Source organism: Acinonyx jubatus, chromosome B4 (genome assembly GCF_027475565.1).
Source record: "Acinonyx jubatus isolate Ajub_Pintada_27869175 chromosome B4, VMU_Ajub_asm_v1.0, whole genome shotgun sequence".
Classification (NCBI taxonomy): domain Eukaryota; kingdom Metazoa; phylum Chordata; class Mammalia; order Carnivora; family Felidae; genus Acinonyx; species Acinonyx jubatus.
Window position 1 is genome coordinate 103,346,655 of NC_069387.1, and position 24,405 is coordinate 103,371,059.

General features: G+C 38.1%; 1 protein-coding gene across 7 annotated transcripts in view; it reads left to right on the forward strand.

Annotated features, from left to right (window-relative positions):
- Positions 1-24,405, forward strand: part of METTL25 (methyltransferase like 25) — a 161,212-nt gene that overhangs the window by 132,588 nt on the left and 4,219 nt on the right. Inside the window, exons 13-15 of one of the 7 annotated variants that reach the window (XM_053226543.1) lie at positions 931-1,024; positions 19,754-19,860; positions 21,130-21,499. The gene's annotated coding sequence lies outside the window, so the exon portion shown is untranslated. Of the gene's footprint in view, positions 1-930; positions 19,861-21,129; positions 21,500-24,405 lie in introns of those variants that run through there. The other 6 variants (XM_053226544.1, XM_053226542.1, XM_053226548.1 and 3 more) reach the window with 6 other exon arrangements.

The following is a 24,405-nucleotide window of genomic DNA, read 5'->3' on the forward strand; positions in this document are numbered from 1 at the left end:
ATAAGTAGAAAATCCCCATATTCTTTAAACTAAGAATTATACCTCTAAATAACTTCTGAGTCAAAGAAGAACTCACAGTGGAAATTAGAGAGTATTTGAGTAATAATGAAAATAATTGAATTGTAATGATAACACTGCCCATCAAAACTTACGGGATGAGCTAAACCATGATATAAGAAAACATTAGCTTTCAACACATATTAGAAAAGGAAGAGACTAAAAATCAAAAGATTAGTAGTTTCTGGAAGAAAAACACGGAGAGATGATTAACACCTCCAAAAGTTGGTTCTTCAATAATTAATAAAATTTACACATCTCTGGTAAGTCTAATCATTTAAAAAATAAAACGTTCAGATAATCAATATCAGGTATATAAAAGGTAACATGCCTGTAAATTTGCCAATAAATTTCTGACAACAAAATTGAACATTTGTATGAAATGGAAAAATTTCTCAAAGAAACACAATATGCCAAAACAGCCTCAAGAAGGAAAATAAAATATTAATAATCATACAACTATTAAATTGAATCTGCAATTAATCTTTTATTAATTTCCTACATCTCGATAAAAGTATTTTTTGATTGTGGCATAGAATTTAGTCAACCACTGTTAGTTTGCAACAGTGTGACTAAGACTATCGTAGACACTATACGTTGGGCAAGAAGATTTATAGAACTAGACTATGGCAGTTCCTAATTTTTAGGAGTTTATAATCTATGCATTGAAACACATATGAGAGGCATATGGAAGAGTTAAGATTTAGATAATGACTTTGGGGAAGAAAGAAAAGAAAGTATCTACAGAAGCACACAATCCTTTACTATGAACTAACTTTGTCTTAGTCTGTTTACTTCTGTTCCACTCTCCTCTTTAATTATAGGTTGCTTTAGTTTGTTTTAAGTATGGTCAGTAGAATGGCTTATTTTCAGGAAAGAGAACTGTTTAAGAAATAATCTGCCATGTGAAAGATGTGCTCTGGTAACCTGTGACCAGAAGGAACTGGAAGTCTCCAAACCTCCCCAGGTTTGTACTTGGCCAGTGATGCTACTGGCTACATGTATGGGGATTTATTAGTTGATGTATTTATCTCAATGGATCGCCTCATTAAGTTTGCAGATGTTCTGTCAATGGAAGTCCTTTAAAAACAAATTATACTGTTTTTATTAGAGTTTTCCAATGCACAATCCAGGATAAGAGAGTTAACACATTTCAGCACAGAACAAAGTAGCATGTATTTAAATCTCAGGGGAGGAAAAGCCTTTAACTTGTTCTCAGACAGTTATGATTGAATACGTTGAATTTGAGAAAAATGGAGAAAGTATGCACCAAATTCACCATTTGGTCAGCATGGGATTTGGTGTGCATCAGTTAATCATGTTGAACTAATGCTCCACTTAGCTCAACTCTCAGGAAAGAATCCAGTCTTCTAATAACTGCTACAACTCCTTTAAGAAAAAGTCTCAAGGATGGTTTTCCATCAGGCAGAGCACACTCAAATAATGTGTTTCAAGGGAAAGATAAAACAATTCCAGATACCATTTGATTATAACAACAGACATCTCTGGTGTTCTGGTGACTTCAGAATATTTCTGATCTTAGTAGACAGTATAGCTGCAGGTAAACCTCTGCGAATAAAGGCATGAGGAACAGACTTCAAATCACAAAGAAAAAATTAAATACTCTATTTCTACTTAAGCTAACTCAAAAGGACAGAACTAAGAATAAAAATGAAGGCAAAGAAGTGTTTACTTTTAATGTATAGAATAATGAATATCTTTCTATGTATGTACAAACAGTACCTTTAAAGGGTCCAAAATTACATTCACATTACCTGCTTATGCTAGGTTCCAGAAACCATCCCTAAAGCACAGGTTGTACTGTACTGAAGAATAATATTTAGAAGTTTTGAGGGTCAACATCTAGAGGATAAAACTGAAAGCTATTGAAAGGTAAATTATTTTTTTGGTTAACTTTTCTCTCATTAATAGAAAATACTGTTGTTTATCTTTAAAATAAATAGATTTGAAATTCTTTTAAAATATGCTTCATATTTTAGATCTTTAGTACAGTTGTAGTATCAATGTTTGTTAATGAGATTATTGGTAATGTGTTTTCATTCTAATAAATTGGTTGCAGATGTTTAGAGAAGAAAGGATTTCGTTAAAATTGCTGCCATAAATAGCATAGTTCCTACCTTTAAGATTAATGAAACCATAGTAAATTCAACCTAGATCTTCTTACCATTCTTTTATTATGAAAAGTAAAACTAAGTCTCAGAGTTGTGTTTAGTTAGGTAAATAAAAGTGTTACAGAGCCTCTGAGGGTCATAGGTCATAGTAGCCCAGTGGAGTTACATCATATACACATTTATGTACTGATTTTTAGATTCTAACCTCTCCCCAAGATGCAAATGCATAAGAAGGATAGGATATCTGTTTGTTGGCCAAATCAGAAGTGCCATCTTTGAAAGACAGGAAATAGAAGACCAAACAAATATCTATAACTTTTCAAAGAGCAGAGGATATGTGTTTCTCATCAAGTAAGACTTAGAAAATCCAACTGAACTTTATTGAACATCTGTGAACTAACTGCTGGGTGCTTTCACACTTACTTCAATCTTCAAAACAACAAACAACAAAAAAATAGCATGCATTAGGGATATAGATCCTTAGTAATAGTGACAGTAGTATATACCCAAGGAGCAAGCAGTAAGCCTTAATAATTCACCCATTCCTCATTCACTGTAGGAATTTAATATTATCCTGAAAGCATAATGGTTTGAATGCTCAATATCTGCTTAAAGACTACCCTTTTGTTCTTTTCTTTCATCTACCTCTGTGGTCTCCAAATTTTAGTGGGCCAAGGAATTAAGGTATAGTACTATATTCAAAACTACACAAATAAAGCAAAAAAGAAAAAGAAAAAAGAAAGATAAAGAAAAAAAAATGTTGGTGTGTTTTCCATAGAAATGTGTTCTCATAGGAAACACATTAAAGAGATCTTTCAGCTCACTGTTCACAGGTTTAAAAAAAAATTCAATAATAAGAATCCCATTGACATTCTAAATAATGTATGCATTTTTACTACTTTGGGTACTGTATGTCATACTTAGTTATTACTGTCTCATAAGTATAATCAGAACTTTGTGTTAAAAGTTGTGTCCTGAGGACACTTTTGAAAGAATTGAAAACTAATAATAGTGGTTAACTATAAATTAGGAAGATCAATGAAAACCAAGAAGCTTCTTGACCAGGACATTAACTTTAATTTTAACTTTAAAATAAATCTTAATTACTAAAACCTAAAGACAGTTGCTGATTATTAAATACCAAATAGTTTGGCATTTTACATATCATATATAAAAGGGTCACAAAGAGAATCAGAGAAGGGGTTTTTGTTTGGTTGTTTTTTGTTTGTTTTTAATATGTCTTTTTTTTTTTTTGTCAAGTTAGTTAACATACAGTGTAGTCTTGGCTTCAGGAGTAGATTTCTATGATTCATCACTACATACAACACCCAGTGCTCCTCCCAACAAGTGCCCTCCTCAATGCCCATCACCCATTTTCCCACCCCCATCAACCCTCAGTTTGTTCTCTGTATTTAAGAGTCTCTTACAGTTTGCCTCCCTGTTTGTATGTTATTTTTCCTTCCCTTCCCCTATGATCTTCGGTTAAGTTTCTCAAATTCCACATATGAGTGAATCACATGATATATGATCATATATATATGATATATGTCTTTATCTGACTGACTTATTTCACTTAGTATAATACCCTCCAGTCCATCCACATTTTTGCAAATGGCAAGATTTCATTCATTTTCATCACTGAATAGTATTCCATTGTGTATATATACGATATCTTCTTTATCTGTTCATCAGTCAATGGACATTTGTGCTCTTTCCGTAATTTGGCTATAATTGATAGTGCTGCCATTAACATCGGGGTGCCTGTGCCCCTTCGAATTAGCACTGCTGTATCCTTGGGTAAATTCCTAGCAGTGCTATTGCTGGGTTGTAGGGTAATTCTATTTTTAATTTTCTGAGGAACCTCTACACTGTTTTCCAGAGTGGCTGCACCAGTTTGCATTGCAACAGGGATTCCCTTTTTCCACATCCTCACCAACATCTGTTGTTGCCTGAGTTGTTCATTTTTGCCACTCTGACTGATATGAGGTGGTATCTCAATGTAGTTTTGATATGTATTTCCCTGATGATGAGTGATGTTGAGCATCTTTTCATGTTTCTGTTGGCCATCTGGATGTCTTCTTTGGAAAAGTATCTATTCATGTCTTCTGCCCATTTCTTCACTGTATCATTTGTTTTTGGGGTGTTGAGTTTGGTAACTTCTCTATAGATTTTTGATACGAACCCTTTATCCAGTATGTCATTTGCAAATATCTTCTCCCATTCCATCTTTTAGTTTTGTTGATTGTTTCCTTTGCTGTGCAGAAGCTTTTTATCTTGATGAGGTCCCAATAGTTCATTTTTGCTTTTGTTTCCCTTGCCTTTGGAGACATGTTAAGTAAGAAGTTTCTGAGGCCAAGGTCAGAGAGGTTGCTGCCTGTTTTTGCCTGTGGGATTTTGATCATTTCCTGTCTCACATTTCAGTCTTTCATTCATTTTGAATTTATTTTTGTGTATAGCGTAAGAAAGTTGTCTCTTTTCATTCTTCTGCATGTTGCTGTCCAGTTCTCTCAGCACCATTTGCTACAGACTGTCTTTTTTCCATTGGATACTCTTTCCTGCTTTGTTGAAGATTAATTGGCCATACATTTGTGGGTCCATTTATGGCTTCTCTATTCTATTCCATTGGTCTTTGTGTCTGTTTTTGTGCCAATACAATACTGTCTTGATGATCACAGCTTTGTGATACAGGCTACAGTCCAGGATTGTGATGCCTCCAGCTTTGGTTTTCTTTTTCAACATTACTTTGGCTATTCGGGGTCTTTTCTGGTTCCATACAAATTTTTAGGATTGTTTGTTCTAGCTCTGTGAAGAGTGCTGGTGCTATTTTGATTGGGATTGCATTAAATGTGTAGAATGCTTTGGGTAGTATCAACATTTTAATAGTATTTGTTTTTCTAAGAGCATGGAGTGTTTTTCCATTTTTTTGTGTCTTCAGTTTCTTTCATAAGATTCTCTAGTTTTCAGCGTACAGATCTCTTACCTCTTTGGTTGGGTTTATTCCTAGGTATTTTATGGTTCTTGGTGCAATTGTTAATGGGATAAATTCCTTGGTATGTCTTTCTGTTGCTTCATTAGTGGTGTATAGAAATGCAACCAATTTCTGTACATTGATTTTGTATCTTGCAACTTTGCTGAATTCATGGATCAGTTCTAGCAGTTTTTTGGTGGAATCTTTTGGGTTTTTCCATGTAGAATATCATGTCATCTGCAAAGAGTGAAAGTTTGACCTCTTTGCCAATTTGGATGCCTTTCATTTTGTTTTGTTGTCTGATTGCTGAGGCTAGGACTTCCAATACTATGTTAAACAACAGTGGTGAGAGTGAACATTCCTGTCATGTTCCCGATCTCAGAGGGAAAGCTCTCGGTTTTTCCCCATTGAGTATGATATTAGCTGTGGACCTTTCATGTATGGCTTTTATGATGTTAAGGTATGTTCCTTCTATCCCAACTTTCTTGAGAGTTTTTATTAAGAAAGGGTGCTAAATTTTGTCAAGTGCTTTTTATGCATCTATTGACAGGGTCATATGCTTCTTATCCTTTCTTCCCTTAATGTGATGTATCATGTTGATTGATATGCAAACATTGAACCAGCCCTACAGCCCAGGAATGAATCCCACTTGACATGGTGAATAATTCTTTTAACATACTGTTAAATTCGATTTGCTAGTATCTTGTTGAAAATTTTTGCATCTGTGTTCATCAGGGATATTGGCCTGTAATTCTCCATTTTAGTGGGGTCTTTGTCTGGTTTGGGAATCAAGGTAATGCTGGCTTCATAGAATGAGTCTGTAAGCTTTCCTTCTGTTTCTATTTTGAGAAGTCTGGGTAGGGGGTTGTTAATTTTGTTTATTCTTTCAAAAAACCAGCTCTTAGATTCATTGATCTGTTATGCTGTTTGTTTGTTTTGTTTGTTTGTTTGTTTGGATTCTATACTGTTTATTTCTGCTCTAATCTTTATTTTTCTCTTCTGCTGACTTTGGGCTTTCTTTGCTGCTGCCTTTCTTCTTCCTTTAGATATGAGGTTATGTTTTGGGACCTTTCTTGCTTCTTGAGATAGGCCTGAATTACAATGTATTTTCCTCTTAGGACTACCTTTGCTGCATCCCATAGGGTTTGGACTGTCATGTTTTAATTTTCATTTGCTTCCATAAATTTTTTAATTTCTTCTTATATTTCCTAGTTGACCCATTCATTCTTTAGTAGGATGTTCTTTAACCTCCATGCATTTGTGGGCTTTCCAATTTTTTTCTTCTGATTGATTTCAAGTTTCATAGAGTTGTGATCTGAAAATATGCATGGTATGATCTCATTCCTTTTACATTTGCTGAGGACTGTTTTGTGACCCAGTATGTGATCTGTTTTGGAGAATGTTCCATGTGCATGCAAGAAGAATATGTATTCTGCTGCTTTTGGATGAAAAGTTCTGAATATATCTGTTAAGTCCATCCTGTCCAATGTGTCATTCAGAGACATTTCCTTATTGATTTTCTACCTAGATGATCTGTCCATAGTTGTAAGTGGAGTATTAAACCCCCTAAAATCACAGTATTATTATCTATACATTTATTTGTTTGTGATTAATTGATTTATATATTTGGGTGTTTCACGTTGGAGTCATAAACATTTATAATTTTTCGCTCTTCTTGATGGATAGACCCCATAATTATGATATAATGCCCTTCTCCATCTCTTGTTAAAACCTTTAGTTTAAAATCTAGTTTGATGTAAGTATGGTATTCCAGCTTTCTTTTGGTTTCCAGAAGCATGATAGATGGTTCTCCATTCCCTCACTTTCAATCTGAAAGGGTTCTCAGGTCTAAAATGAATCTCTTGTAAACAGCATATAGATGGAACTTGGGTTTTTTATCCATTCTGATACCCTATGTCTATTGATTGGGGCATTTAATCCATTTATATTCAGAGTGATTATTGAAAGATATGGATTTAGTGTCATTGTGTTATCTGTAGGTTTCGTGCCTATGGTGGTGACTCTGGTCCTTTGTAGTCTTTGCTGCCCTCTACTCACAGAGTCCCCCTTAGAATCTCCTGCAGGGCTGGTTTAGTGGTCATGAACTCCTTTAGTTTTTGTTTGGGAAAGCCTTTATCTCTCCTCCTATTCTTAATGACAGCCTTGCTGGATAAAGGATTCTTGGCTGCATATTTTTCCTATTCAGCACATTGAATATTTCCTGTCTCTCCCTTCTGTCCTGCCAAGTTTCAGTGGACAGATCTCCTACCACCCTTCTGAGTCTACTCTTGTAGGTTAAGGCCCATTTGTCCCTAGCTGCTTTCAGAATTCTCTCTTTATCTTTGTATTTTGCCACTTTTACTATGATATATCATGGTGTTGACCTGTTTTTGTTGATTTTGAAGGGAGTTCTCTGTGCCTCTTGGACTTGGATTCCTGTTTCCTTCCCCAGATTAGGGAAGTTCTCAGCTCTAATTTGTTCAAATAAACCTTCTGCAGCTTTCTCTCTCTTCTTCTTTTTTCTGGAACTCCTGTGATAACCAATATTATTTCATTTCATTGAATCACTTAGACCCTTGTGGTCTAGTAATTTCCTTTCCCTCTTTGTTTCAGCTTCATCATTTTCCATAATTTTATCATGTATTTCACCTAGTCTCTCCTCTGCTTCTTTCATCCTCACTGTCACTGCATCTAGTTTATTTTGCATCTCATTTATAGCATTTCTTAATTCATCATGACTGTTTGCTAGGTCTTTGATCTCTACAGCAATATATTCTCTGCGTCTTCTATGCTTTTTTTCAATCCCAGCTATTAGTCTTATGACTGTTATTCTAAATTCTTGTTCAGATATATTGTTTATATCTGTTTTGAGCAATTCTCTGGCTGTCATTTCTTCCTGGAATTTCTTTTGAGGAGAATTCTTCTATTTCATCATTTTGCCTAGGTTTCTGTCTTTGATGTGTTTTAATAGCTTGTTATGTGTCCTGCACCTGCAAAAACTACTATATTAAAAAGGGGTCATACACTGTCTAGGGCCTGGCACTTCAGGAAGTGATTTTGGAGTGTGTTGTGTGTACTCTGTTCTTGTGTATTTGGCTGCTCTATCCACTGGTCAGTCTTCTACAAAGCTCCTCCTTACTTGTGGTGGTGAATTATTTATACCTTCCACCAGGTGTACTTTCATTTGTTCATTGAAGTAACCCCAGAAGAAAGGAAAGGGCAGTGGACCTGATCCCAAAGAAAGAGGAAAATGAAAGGGATGAAAAAAAGACCAAGCAAAGAATCAAAGAAACTATAAGGCTTAATCCAGAGAGAGAGAAAGGAAAACAAAGAAGAAAATATAGAAAAGGTATAAAAAGAATAGAGTAAAAATGCCTGATTAAACAGAGAACGAAAGGAAATTAATATATATATATATATATAAATGTATATATTAATACATATATACATAATAAGAATTGACCAAAAATCAAATCAGAAACTTTTTTTCCAAAGGAAAAAAAAGAAGAAGGTAGAAAAATAAAAGAGAAGGAAAGAAAAGAGAAGAGAGAGGAAGAAAAAAAAGAGCAACAGACTAATATACAAAACCACAGGACAGTTGTCTGTTTGTGCCTGGGACCTGTGGCTGTGCTGGTCTGGAGGAGAGGCCCTCTGGTTCTTATAGTGTCAGTCCTGCTCTAGTAGATAAGCAGTTGCCAGGCATGGAGGGGCAGGGTTTGGTGTAAGTAGGTCCCACCTCCACTGGGGGCTGCTATCTTGTTTGCGGACTCTCCACCATGTTGGTGATGGGGAGATATATGGGGACATCTCAGTCTCTTCTCCCTGGACCAAGTGTCTCAGACTATGCTGTTCAGGCAGCCTTTACAGAGTAGCACAAGCAGTCAGCTTGCCTTGCTCCACAGTCTCCCACGCCTCCTAGGCACTGAGCTAGAATTCAAAACCTGACGTCTTAAAGGATCCTGAACCACATGGACCCAGTTCTGGGGTAGCACCACTCTACCCTGCTGATATGGCTGGCACCTGTAGGGTCTTTTATCCTTGGGAAGCAATATACCCTTTACCCACAGTACTCAAGGAAGGGGACTATTCTCTTCCAGTGCGCCCCTGAGATCACCATGAGCCCCAGGGCTGGCTCCCCTCCCCACCAGGTGTGTGCCTACCACCACCCCCAGTTTGGAGAAAATCACTTTTTTGAAAACTCTGATCTTTAGTGGGCACCTGGGTGGCTCAGTTAGTTAAGTGTCTGACTTCGGTTCAAGTCATGATCTCACATTTTGTGAGTTCAAACCCTACATTGGGCTGTCAGTGCAGAGCCTGCTTCAGATCCTCTGTCCCCTTCTCTCTTTTCCCCTCCCCCACTCGTTCTTTCTCTGTCTCTCTCTCTTTCTCTCTCCAAAATAAATAAGCATTTAAAAAATGAAAGAAAGGAAAGGAAAGAAAAAAAGAGAAGGGAAAAGAAAAAAGAAAAGACTCCGATCTTCCACTGCTAAGGCTGTTTACAAAGTAGAGACTGGCACTCTCCATATTTCTCATTCCCCAGTCCATGGTCCAGAGAGGTTTTTCTCTGATCTTAACAAAATACCACAATCTACAGCTTTTCTTTCTCTCCCTTTTGTCTCTCTACAGAAGGGGATCCCTCCCCTCTGTGCCCATGATATTTTACCTCTCCCAGTTTGCATACATGTACCTCTGTCCCACCAAGCTGTCTCCATCCGCCTGTGGAGATTTTTCTGTCACTCCACAAATGGATTTCCTGGGTTTGGAACACTCAGTATTCTGATCTCAATACAGCTGTGTTTGAGGGACGAGGGAAATCCCAGTCCCCGTACTTCTCCGCCATCTTAATTCCTCAGTCTAATGTTTCTTTTTTTTTTATTTTGGAGACAGAGCAACAGAGGAAGGATAGACAGAGATGAGAGAAAGAATCACAAGCAGGCTCCGCACTAGCAGTGCAGAGCCAGATGCAGAACTCAACTTACAAACCATGAGATCATGACCTGAGCCTAAATCAAGAGTTGGACGCTCAACTGACTGAGTCACCCAGAGAAGGGGTTTTATAAAGACATCTTTTATAAATAACTTTGAAAATTCCAAAGCAAAATTTCAAAAGTAGTCAACCATACAGATGTCTACACATCATAATGTTAAGGCATAACATTCCAAAAGCTGGTGAGCACAGAACAGTGCATAAGACTTCAACATAAGAGGTACATGATGTATTTCTTAGCTACCAATACTTCTGTTTCTGGACACTGGAGTGATAAAAATTGGAGTCCACTCCAATGGCATACTTCCTTGTCCAAGGATTAGTTTCCAGTTACAGATTAATATATGGGAAGCAAAGATTAAGCAGGAAATGTCCCGCATCACTTATTTTTATCAAGTAAACTGAGTTTAGAGCTTACTACTCAAAAATACAATCCATGGACCAACGGCATCAACATCACCTGGCAGCTTGTTAAAATGCAGGACCTCAGTCCCTATCCCAAACCTACTCAATTAGAATGGGTATTTTAAGGAGATTCCCAAGTGTTTCACATTTGAGAAGTCAGTCTTAAAATGGTTCTTCTGGGATGGTTTTATGCCCAAGAATATGGAAGACCCTGCCAGGCTTTGTTAGTGTCTGCTGCATTCCATTCCCAGGTTGGGGAGCATGCAAATCCTAAGGGTATGCAACAGCTTCACCCTAAATGGACCAACATCTTGGCTTATGCTCAAGAAGTCTGTATCTAAGAAGGTTAGATCCCCCCTTCTTCAGTCACTGCCAAGGAATAAATGCAAGGGAAACCAGAATCTCACAAACCCCCTCTACCTTCAGCTGACATTCTTTATTTAACAGGCATTACTCCAAGAGGACTTGTTAATAAATTTTGGGTTTGAATGGTGGGTTTTTTTCCCAACCATTTCTCACAATTGACTATGGCAATATTTTTTAATTATAATGTAAAGGATTTAATGTGGAAGTAAATTTTAATAATGTGAAAATGTTCTGTATTATCTAGATATCTCCCAGAAAACTCTAACTTCTAAAAAATATATATAGCAATTATGAACAACTTTTCAAAAGGCCTTCATATCTTTTGGTGGACTTTCTACACCATATGCTGTGCTTCTCCTGTTTATCTCTGATTATGGTATCTTTTCACCCATGAGATCTTTTCATATTAATAAAGATAGCAAACCACCTGGCATTGGAATTTGCACAGAATTTATGAAGAAAGTCAAGATACAGTAAATCTATCGAGGCAAACAAGTCAGGTTCTTGGGCTGAAGTTCAAATCTCCTTAACATACAAGCTGTCATTTTTACAAATCCATGAAAAATGAGTGAGGAATTTGGCCCTTGAATAATTTGGTCATGCCATGTAAAGCTCTTTACATTTTCTTTTTTTGTTAAAAAAAAAAAAGTGAAGAAATACATTTAAATTACTTATATTCCCACTAGCAAGTAGTTATTTTCGGTTGGTCCAAATGCATGCATTGTTTGTATTTGCCTTAACAGTCAACATAGCCTTCTGTATTTTGCCTCTTTTACTTAATATTATATAGGAAACATTTTCCCATGACTCTACACTGCCTTCAAATGAGCATTTTAATGACTTCATAAAAGTCCATCCTAATGAGATATATTCTGTTTACCCATTATTTTATTGTTAGACCTTTAGGTTGTTTCTAACTTCTTGAATAGTCTCAGCCTATATATTTTTACATAAACTACAAGGAAATGTAGGCAATCTACTAATGACTTGACAGAAATCAATTGAGATAACAAGTCTTCTATATAAATGTGCCAATAAACTTAATTCAAACATACGCTCCAAAAATGCCCAAATGGCCAATCACAAAATGTAAAAATAAATGCAAAGAACTTTTTATATACTCCATATGATTATAAAAAATAACCTATAATTTAATCTTTGTTGCAAACTTTTTCTATGCCCCCAAAAAACAATTCTAATCTAGTAAATGCTAACAGCATATAGTTTAACTGAAAGTATGACTAGACACATAAGGCCAACTTAAACAGATGTCATAATCAAAAAAATATTTACCCCACTTACATGTATTAGTTAATAGATGTCAAAATGGCCAGCTTGACAGGAAGAGAAGAATGGGGCCACTTCAGTTATAGATTTCATTGAATCTCCCCAGAAGTTCCATTTTTATTGGCCTCATATTCAGTCCAAAGGTGTTGCATAAGCCCCTTCCTGGCAAGCAGGAATACATCATCAATTTCTTTGACAGTTTTGAAAGTCTACTATTCAAATTGCTCTTTCACCATCCCAGTCTCCATGGAAGGTTCCAATATGTTAACATAATTCCAGACTCACTATTCTCAAATGTGCTGGCATCTGAGCAGCTCTCTGTGAAGGAGTCTTCTTGAGTGGCCAGATCTGTTTAAAAAGTTTTGGAGGTGACTCCAACATTATATTTCTCTTACACACGTACATACCATTCATACAGAGTGTCCTTGGCAACTACTCAATTTTTAAAAGGTTTTTTAAACTCCAAAACGACATGATGGGTTATAATAATAATGCCAAGTAAATATTTATTGAGTGCCTGTGTCACACTAGGTGCTGTTCTAAGCACTTTATTAACTTATTCAGTCCTCACAATAATCCTAAGAGGAAGGGACTATATTATTTCTGCTGCTTTACTAAAGACGAAATTCAGAAACAGAGGTCAAGCCACTTGCTCCATGTAGGAGGAGGCAGGAAGAAAGCCATGGTATGGTGAAGTCAGGATTCAAATCCAGGCATTCTGGCTTGTGACTCTAACCTCTTAATCACTGCAGCTACTGTCTTACCGTTTGATCACTTGAGGGTCTTCTGTGTTGGTCTTCCATTTTTTCATTTCCTCTTGAGTAGAGTAAGATATTGGTGGATGCATAACCCTGTAGACCTCAAGCAATTGATGATCTTTTGGTTGCTCTGCCTCTCAGTGGGTAGGTATCATAGTCTGCCAATCAGATGGAACTCTTTTTGTAAATGGCTAGCATAATATATGGGGATTTTTCTTAGAAAATGTTCAGTATTAAAGTGAAGGAAAATAGGTGTGCAACTAAAATTATATGTAAGGTAATTTTGAATTTTCTATCTGAAAGAATAATAGATAATTCCTTTATGTTTTATACTGGAAAATTAAAGCTGAGAGTTCAATTCACTTTCCCCAAAATTATCTAGCTAAAACTCGGAGATGCTAAAATATAAAATAAATGACAATTATGGACAATATTCACTCAGTGGCATGTCTAGAACAAGAGACAAGGCCCTTCTCAAACACCTCTCTTCTCATACGTAACTAACAGCTACTTCTTCATCAGTGACCACCCTCAGCCCACTTTAATGATCCTGCCCCCAATTTAAAAAAAAAAAAAAAAGCAAAACCAGTAATTGAATTTCCCTAGCTTTTTTTACAACCTCCAATTCAAAACTGGACCCCGTGGTTTTCAATCCTGTCTATAACCATACAATACAGGCCTAAATCCTATAAGAAGCTCTAAAAACTCTACAGAGTCAACCTACAATTCCTCTGGAGTGCATTCCCTCGGCTGCAGTAAGTGAAATAAATCTAACTTGGACTACAGGTTTTTTTCCTATGCTCTTTGGTTGATGGGCTGTAACAGTTGTCTAGACCATCTGACTAGATGAAAGGTGGTGCTAAGGTACACTGAAGAGTAATATTTGGGAGAAAACTGACAATTCCATTTTGAATATATTGAGTATAGAGTAATTTGAGAAGTTCAGGCAGTGTTAAAGAAGCATTGGTCTGTAAGGGTCTGTAGAGAACAAAGAGAAGCATGAATATAAGAAGTCATCAACATATAGATGGAAATTAAAGCTAGGACATGGATGAGACTACTCAGTGCAAACAGCACAGGGAGAAAAATATGGGGAAGCTAGGACTGAGTTTTAATGACCCCAGTATGAAGATTCTATAAAGAATGAGCAACAAAGGAGGCTAAGAAAGCATATTCAGAGATAAATCAGACGAAGAATATATCATCACATGAACCACAGAAGATATTTCAGGACCTATGGAGTGACCAATGGCTGAATTTTGAGAGATCAAGTAAAAAGAGAATGGAAAAATTCCCTTTGGAGTTCATTGATATTTTTTGTGAGAGATTTTTCATCATTTTGATAGGAGGAGAAGCCAGATTAAATGAATGAGGAGTGGGGCGCCTGGGTGGCGCAGTCGGTTAAGCGTCTGACTTCAGCTCAGGTCACGATCTCGCGGTCCGTGAGTCCGAGCCCCGCGTCGGGCTCTGGGCTGATGGCTCAGAGCCTGGAGCCTGTTTCTGATTCTGTGTCTCCCTCTCTCTCTGCCCCTCCCCCGTTCATGCTCTGTCTCTCTCTGTCTCAAAAATGAATAAACGTTAAAAATTTTTTTTTTTAAATGAATGAGGAGTGTGAGGTAAGCAAAGTGAAAAAAGAAAGGTCTTCCCGAAGTAGGGGCAGTGTGGTAGTGCTATATATAGTAGTTAAAAGAATGGATTCTAGAGAGAGACTGAGTTCAAATTCTAGTTGTGTCCCTCACTAGCTGTGACCTTGGTTAGGGTGCTTAACTGATTTGTGCCTCATTTTTTTCCATCTGTCAACTGGGGGAAAAACAGTAACTGACCACTTGGGGTTGTGAGAAGGAATAGATCAATTAATAGAGATCTTTATAAATAGTACCCTTTCAATAAGGATTAGCAATAATTATTTCAAAAACATGAGACAGCATGACTCCATAGGGGCCTGAAAGTAGATCAATGTGAATGGTGAGTATGGAGATAAGACCAAAGAGGGTGACAGGATCCTAGATATAGAAGACCTTGAATGCCAGGCTAAAGAGGTACATTTCCTCTCACGGCATAAGGATTCATTGAGGGAGTTTAAGAAGAGAGTGATATGATGATATTTCTATTTTAGAAAAACCACTCTAGTTATAGACTAGAGGATAGATTGAAGTAGAATCAGGCTAAAGGCTGGGACAGCAGTTAGGAGCCCATTTCAGAAACCTAAATGAAAACCGATAATGCCTGAATTAAGGCAGAAAGTAGAAATGGAATAGAAAATAATAGTAATTCAATGAGGTAAAATTATCATGACTTGGTTACTCATTGTGTATTTTAGGTGAGGGAGAGAATGAAGTCTAGGATACTCACCCTTTACCTCCCCCCAGATTTCTAGTTTGGGTGGCTAGCTGAGTAGTACAGCCATTTACTAGGGAAGAAAGTCTAGGGTTGCCTGAGAATTAAGATGATTATTATTCAATTCCGGGTATGCTATGTCTGTGCAACACCCAAAGGATACATATAGCCAATATACAATCTAGAACCCATAGGAAAGTTAGAGCTCAAGATCCATACATGGTTGTCTAAGTTGAGCATTCCAGTGGTTACTGAGGAAGAATATCTAGAGAGAGAAGAGTACTGGTGGGGAAAAATTTATTCAGAGAATTTATCTAGGAAAATAACATCAAGTGACAATAGATAAATGTTAATAAGCTTAGGGGAAGGTAGTATATGGTGAAAAAGATGGCATAGGGTAGTTGGTTTTCTCTAAAGAAGGATTTCCAGAAGGCCTCAATAGAAAACGACAGCAATGGTGGGAGAATGAGTGGGAAGGAGGAAGAACACAGCAGTATAGATGTAAGAGCATGATGGGACTAGCTGATTGGAGGTACATGTGTCTTGTCCAGGTGACAAGGTGAAGGCATGTAGTTCCAAGTTTTTGGCAATTCAAACCAAGGCCAAAAGAGGCCTCTGATGGTGACTTTCTGTGTATGCTAATTACCTCATGTCAAGTGAGCTGTACTCACATTTCACGACCCATCTCAAATGTCACTTTCTTTGGCGCTCTTCCCCCAAGTGACTTTAGCAGGCTTAATTTTTCCTTCCTCTAAGTTTCCACAGTATATTAGCATACCTGTATCATTGTAAATAAAACATCCCCACTCTACAGTGGAATTCAAAGACATGTAAATGATTTCCCCAAGGTGACCCAGGTTTCCTGACCCCCAAGATCAGTACTGTTTCATTATATTCCTGCTCCCTTTCTCCAGGGACAGGGAGGAATCTCATGACTATAAACTTTAGCCACTACAAGGGTTTATTCATTTAGTTAAGAAGTGTATAAAGGCTGTGTTGGATAAATAAGGTTTGCTTTAGATCCTATGTTCTGATTGCCCAGTAGAGGTCTTATGCCAGGATAACCCAATGCAGACCGGAATCTGACAGATTTGGATACTGGCTTGTCATTCTAACTCAAAGGCAAGACCCTGGTTATGAGAATATAATGGATATAGGCAGGATGTTAAAAAAAAAAAACAAAACAAAAAACAAAAAACAGTAGGAGAATGATTAGACTCAAAAAAAATTTTTTTAATAAGTAAATACCATTGGGCCTTGAATTAGAAAGCCTGTTCTGTTCTTGGTTTTGGCACAAGGTATATGACCCTGTGCAAGTCACTTCACCTCTCCATGTCTGTTCCCTTATTTATGTTATGAGTTAGAGTTGATGATTGCTAAGATATCTTTTAAGTGGCCCTGTCACCATAGTCACGACTAGGTGACTGGGTGGACTGGGTGGACTGCCCCAGCCTGCTGGCAGAGCTGGCAGAAACCCCAGTAAACAACATCACGGATCATTCCAGGACAAGCTGTGCTGTGAAGCAGGTCTGCCAGTAGCCTGGCTTTCCCTGGTGAGCTGCACTCAACAGCAGAGCCTACTCAGTCTTAAAAGGACTAGGACAGTTACCCTACCTTTGATTTTCTGTGGGATCCCTTAGGGAGATCTCAGTATCTGCAGGAACATTAGATTATCAATTACCTCATAGGGAGGACATGAGATGAGCAGGAGTGAAGACACAGAGACTTTGCAGAGTAGACTTCAATGCCCTTTGCCAACCTTTTACATTTCCTACAAATCACCCACAATGCTTCTCCTGCCCTTCTTCCCACAGTCTCATTTAAAGAGATCCTTTCTAGGGGTGTCTGGGTGGTTCAGTCAGTTGGGTATCTGACTTTGGCTCAGGTCATGATCTCACAGCTTGTGAGCTCAAGCCTCGCATCAGGCTCTGTGCTGACAGCTCAGAGCCTGGAAGCTGTGTCTTCCACTCTTTCTCTCTGCCCCTCCCCCGCTCACTCTCTGTCTCTCTCTGTCTCTCAAAAATGAATAAACATTAAAAAAAATTTTAAAGAGATCTGTTCTAGGGGCGCCTGGGTGGCTCATTTAGTAAACAACTGACTTCAGCTCAGGTCATGATCTCGTGAGTTCTCGTGATCTTCATGGGTTCGAGCCCCATGTCCGGCTCCATGCTGACAGCTCAGAGCCTGGAGCCTGCTTTGGATTCTGTGTCTCCTCCTCTCTCTGCCTCTCCCCTGCTTGTGCTCTGTCTCTAAAATAAATAAAGATTAAAAAATTTAAAAAAATAGAGATTATTTTCTAAAATAAAAATAATAAAAAATAAAGAGATCCTTTCTTTTTCTAAGGGTAGTTCTTTTCTCTGTGCCCATAAATCCAGACCCACTGTTCTACTCCAGAACAAGGGCAAATACCTAAAACAATAAAATATATGTTTGAGAAGAGGAAAACAAGGACAACTACCACTAGACTCTGTGTCTTGTATCAATATCATCACCCTCCCCTTCCTTGCCTTTATATTACAAAGTTTGAGGTTAAGATCCTTGTTGATGGGAAGCCACAACTCCATGTCTCCACGTTATGCCTTCATTTATTACCAACTCACAGCAGCCAGAGGCCTCTCCACCATCCCAGCAACTGGCCAGTGCCTAGCTGGCATCCATATCATCAGATCCAAAGGACTCTTTTTTTTTTTTTGACATTTATTTATCTTTGAGAGACAGAGACAGAGCACAAGCGGGAGGGGCAGAGAGAGAAGGAGACACAGAATCTGAAGCAGGCTCTAAGTTCTGACCAAACTGTCAGCACAGAGCCAGACACAGGGCTCAAACCCACGAACCGTGAGATCGTGACCTGAGCCAGAGTCAGTTGCCCAACTGACTAAGCCACCAAGTTACCCCATCAAAGGATTCTTTCTTGATCATGCTATGGTATCTGCCATTGTGGAAAACTACCACCTTTATTTAAACTTTCTTAAACTACAGATGCCATTCAACCTGACATTTTTTTTTTTTTTTACTTATCACCCCATATCTTCAGCCGAAGGGGTGAGACTGGGCAGCCATATTTTATATCAAAGACCACAGGTGATAGGAGTGGAAGTACACACCTGGTCAAGGCAGCTTAGATCCCTGATGTGACCTGGCTTAAAAAGAAGAGTCAGACCTATCAGATTCTCTTTTTCTCAGGAATGTGAAATAAAAAACACTTTGGCATTTTGGCATAGGAGCTAATAGGTCATGATGTATAAAGAGATTCTGGAGGCAATGTTTGACCACGTGAGGCCAAAATTATAAGAGTTAGAAACTATGAATGAGCAGAGGAAAAGATCCTGAGAGAGAAGAGATAAAGCCAATACAGAGAGTAATGAGCTGTAAGATTCAGGGAGGTGGAGGGAACTTCTGACCTCCAAGACCTTCCTTCCTAGAAACCAACAGCTTCTCTAGAGTTTTCTCCTTCCACTATTTATTCTCTCCCCCATTCTTTGAAGACTATTCTCTATTTGTTCTTTAAGTATTAGGGGTTTTTTGTTGTTGTTGTTGTTGTTTTCCCTTTGAGGACTCTGACCTTGGACCTTTTTCAATCTACACACTTTCAAAGAAACATGGTTATGGCTTCCAAAACTGCTTGTATCTGATGATGCTCACTCAGATCTTAATTTCTAGGCTAGCTCTCTCTCCTGAATCTCTCTCCTGAGCTTTTGGCCACGTTTACCCAACTGCCTAATGGACATTGCCGTTCCCCACCTCAAAATCAACATGTCTAAAATTAAAACTTTCCTGTCAAACCCACTTTTCCTCTGATACTGCTTTTCAGTGAAGGAAACTTGCAGCTGAAAACCAAAATCACCCTAGACTTCTCTCTCCTTCCAATCCATTTGGACATTAAGTCATTTTCATGCATCCTCTTCTACTTCTCTACACTGCTTCTCCTCTCCAGTCCTGCTGCTACTAAGTTCAGGGCCTCATAACTGCCCTCCTGGTTTTCTTGGTGTTTAAACTCCTATCCCTGCCTGTAACTCTTCTGTGGCCTTCCCATTGTATTAAAGGAAAATCCAAACTCTTTAGCATGGCATCAAAATCTTCCATGATGCTTTTCCTGGTTACTTCATCAATATAATATTCTGCCAAACTCCATTCAACCACAGTTTCAAGGTATCCGGACTTTTTGTGACTCCAACAACATCTCAAGTGTTGCCTCTGTCTGGACTCCTCTCACCGATCCCTCTTCCAGGAAGGCTAACATCCCTTTCTCTTCCAGTCAACACTTTTCCTAAGTCATCCTTCAATATTTATGATCCTGCCTCCACATATAAATCACTATCTTTTTTTATTATGTCCCAGCTATACTCTGACCAGATGTATATGACTTTATGACATTTACTTTTAAAATGTTTGTATTCCTCTACTTAATCTGGAGGGGCAGAAAATATATCATTTTTACTGTTTGTCCTATGCCTAGCAGTGAACATGTTCAGAAGATGCTGTGGAGGAAAGGGAGGAAATGAATACACTGATCCTCCATGGGATAAAACTGGCCTATCCTCTGACAGAAAAGACTAATGCCAGGTAAGTGAAGTCATGAAATTTTATGGTCATAATTAAAAATGCCTACCAAACAAGGAAAAAGCAAAAACCTCTCCTACACTGAGCAAGAAAGTGCACCATCCTCTTCTTCAGAAAGTGTAATGTCACCTCAAGTAATTGGAAGCGGAAACCTCTCAAAGGTTCCCATAATGATAACTAAGAAAAATGCAGCATTTCCCCAGACTAAACAGAAGCCCTCAAAAATATAAAGATTTGGGGGACGTCTGGGTGGCTCAGTCAGTTAATTAAGCACCAACTTCAGCTCAGGTCATGATCTTGCAGTTTGTGAGTTCTAGCCCCAAGTCAGGCTCTGGGCCTACAGCTCAGAGCCTAGGATTCTGTGCCTCCCTCTTTCCCTGCCCCTCCTCTGCTCACGCTCTCTCTCAAAAATAAATAAACATTTAAAAAAATATACATATAAAGATTTTACATCTACATTCCTATCCTTGAGAATATCAAGGATATGAGGCTGGAAATTGCTCCATTTAGACCCTGATTAGGTGAAAATGGAGCCCATCACAGGGAATGGTCCCAGTACCCTGGCAGAAAGAGGCAGGAAACACTCTGTCACAGCTGAGAACTGTGCTAAAGAGTCAATTAGTCCCTAATTAGCTAAGCAGCCCCTGATGCTGCCCGGCTTGAGAAAATGCTTGAGGACAGTTTAAATAGGAATGTCTCTTAGTAACAATCTCTGTTTAAGATGTAATGAATGACTCATTCAATCCAGGATGGGAGAGGACCTGGCTGCTCTAGACTGGGGTCCTCTGGGCTATGAGTCTAGTGTCAGGTGTCTCTACCCTTTGCCCATTCTGTCTCAGTGCCACCTACCTGTCTAGGACTGAAGGAAACTGGCTAAAACTTGGGAGGCACACTAAGACAGCCTGGGGAGGACACACTGTAGAAGGCACAGGAAATAGGGAGGGGTCCTTGCAAAAAGGGCTCCATTGGCCAAGGGCTCAGCACTTGACAGCTTCTGGGGGGAAAAGGACCTGAGAGAAAGAACTTTTGCCTGTCAAATAGACACACAAGCTGAATATTCCAATCAAGAGTGGGAAGCTGCTTTGGCTTCTACATTGTGAAAATGATTGTCTTCCTTGACACATCCTAAGGGAGAAAAGGGTAGGCAATGCATAATTCTTCCCTTGGCTGTTCTGTCCCAGGGCTCCAGGCAGAGTTGAACTGGATGCTTGCTTACATTTCCTGTGTGAAATAGTCTCTTCACATTCTAGTTCCTGCTTTCTTATTCTCCAGGTTTCCTCAGAGAATAATGTGTGTGTCAATTCCTGTGGGAAACATTTGCTGATATTCTGCCCACACCTCCACCGCCACCCAAGTGAAGGGTAAGAACGTCATCTAGGTCACTCCCATGTGTGCTCATTGGAGCACACAGATTGTAAATTGCAATGCCTGCTTCATTATCTGCCTAGTACAACCTAAGTTCCTCAAAGGGAGGAACCATGTGATATACCTTTGAATCTCCAGATTCTGACCTGGAGCATTGTCTAATCTCACATGTTTAATAAAGGTTTATTGAACCTTTCTTAATAAGGTGAAATAGTATATAATATTATGTTATATTATACTTTTATATAATATAAGATGAAATAAGGCAGGACTGGTAATACAGCAATATTCTAAACTGAAGCAATAAAGACACTTTAAATGGGAGACAACCCAAGTAATAGGTCTGTGAAATAGGAATACAGAAGGCAAATCTACACCATTTCTGTGCCATGGAGCCCTTTGCCAATCTGGAAATGTCTTTGGGCCCCTTCTCAAGCATTCTCTTTTAAAGACGTAGTAAAATACATAATATGACAAAGGAAACCAATTATATTGAGATCATTACTGAAAGAACTTTTTAAAATTATAATTTAGTAATATGTGTTTATTAACTCATAGAATAACAAGGTCAAGTGGAAGTTCTAAAAACTATAATTTTTAAGTAACAATAAATGTCAACAATGATGAGGTTTTTGGGGTGATAGTGGGGTTTGTGGGGCGAGCTGAAGACCAAGAAAGAATTCTTAAATAAGTATTTGGTGCAAAAAGGTGATTTTATTGAAGCACAGGGACGGACCTATGGGCATGCCCCAGGACCATGAAGAGACACTGGTTATATACTATGGAGCTGGGGGAGGTGAAGTCCTGGGCGAGTTTCCAGTGAGATTTTCATATGCTAAAGACTCACAGGATATTGGAGGCCTACCTACTGTCAAGCTAGGGTTGTTTTTCCCTCTAGCAAAACATTAGCACTAAAGACAGTAGGGAGTTCCTGGAGAAATATTTTACTCTGCCAGCCTCAAGTATAGTCAGTGGACTGCAGGTTATAAGGAAATTTAGTTCTATCTGCCATTTCCTTCTGGCTTTGTTTCCCACATCACCATGGAGGGGAGACTTCTTGCAGGACTACGATTTCTATCAGGTAGCCATTTGTTTTTCCCCTTTCCTTTGTTCTTAGGCAGCCAGGAGTGCCGGAGGAATATCACACATAGCCCACCTGGGGTGGGGGGGGGGGGAGGGGGCGGTTTGCAGACTGTCAACTTTCCTTATGCTCCCTCATCAAACAATATTTGAAGATATCGGCCATAACAGCGATGTGACATGAAAATATCTGTACCTTCTATTGGCAAGAGGTGCAGATACTGCAGTACCCCTGAGGTTTGTTGTCCACATTTGTGGGAACACTGAATTTCAGTTAGTGATGAGTGAAAATAAAGAAATACATTTTCTCCAAGAGGCAAGATCATGGATGCCCTGAATTTGTGGATTCCGTGAGTTCAGTAAACCCCCTGTCTGTGGAACACAGGAAAACAGAACACCTAAAGTAACAACCAAGAATAGCAATTCTTTCATCTCAAATCAGTGCAGGCCTCTACCTACACTATAGTACACAGCTGTTTCAGAGGTGCTTGGGCTTATGAAGGATACGAATATCCACTTTACACAAAATGTAACAGTTTATAAGGCTTACTATAAAACTACAGTAATAACAGCAGGGTGGTATTTGTTTAAAGATACTTATATAGATGAATGACGCAGACCTAGTGAGTTCAGAAATCGACCCACACCTGTTCAGTCAGTTGACTTTTGACAAAGGGGCCAAAGCAATTCAATGGGTTTAAATACTTTTTTCAACAAGCATTGCAAACAATTGGATATCAAAAAAGCTTAACCCTCACCACATATCACATATAAGAAGTTACTTGAAATGGATCTTTGACCTGAATGTAAAAAAAAAAAAACACAAGAAGAAAACATAGGAAAAAATATTTGTGATCTTTTAAGGAAAGATTTCTTAGGTATGAAAAACTGGAACCATAGTGAAAATTTTACAAATTGGACTTCATAAAATTTAAAATGTCTGCTCTTCAAAAGACACTATTAGGAAATGAAAAGATAGGACACAGATTGGTAAAACAAGCAAAATTTGCAAAGCTCCTACCTGATAAAGAGCTCGTATGCAGAGTACATAATTACACAAAAAGCTTAGTAGATAGAAAGGCAAAAGATTTGAACACCTATTTCACCAAGGAAGATGTGCAAATGGCAATGTCCGTATGTAAAAATACTCAACATCATTAATCATCTAGAAAATATTAATTAAAAGCACAAGGAGATACCACTATACAAACATTCAAATGATTAAATTAAAAGGGTTGATAATACTGTTAGAGACCACGTACAACAACTAGAGCTCTAAAAATTGTTCATACAAAGGCAAATGACACAGTTATTTTGGAGAACAGTTTGGTAGTTTTTTATAAAGTTAAACATACACTTCCCATATGACCCAACAATTCCATTCATAGGTATTTACCCAAGAGAAATGAAAACATATGTCCACACAGCAAATGTTAATAGTTGCTTCATTCATGTAGCTGAATGTCCATCACCAGCAGAATGGATAAAAATATTATGATATATTCATACAATGGGATACTTAACAACAAGCAGTGAATTACACACGCATGCAACAACATGGATGAACTTCAAAAGCATTACACTGAGTGACTAAGTGAAATATGCCAGACACGATAGACTACATTCTGTATGGTTCCATTTACATGACATTCTAGAAAAGACAAAACTATAGAAACAGAAAATAGATTGATCTCTTGCCAATGGGCTGTGGGTAAAAGGAAGGGATTGTCTACAAAGAGGTATAAGGGAACTTTCTGGGGTGCTGAAAATATCCCACATGTTAATTTGGGTAGTGAATACACAATTTCTATGTTTGTCAAATTCAGTAAACAGTATACTTATAAAGGGTAGATATTGCTGCATGTAAACTGTATGTCAATAAAACTGGACTTTAAAAAAATTCTAAAGTTTTATCAGAGAGAAATTATAAATGATGTTTTGTGACTAGAGCTAAATTGTCCTTTCAGAGAATTCAGTTTTAGGATTTTCCCCCCAAATGAAAGGCATTTGTGCATACTCTACAGACAGGAACAGATGCATTGGCTCACTATCTTATTGAGTTTGTACGCTATTTGGAAACTGAATTGCTTTGACAAATTACTT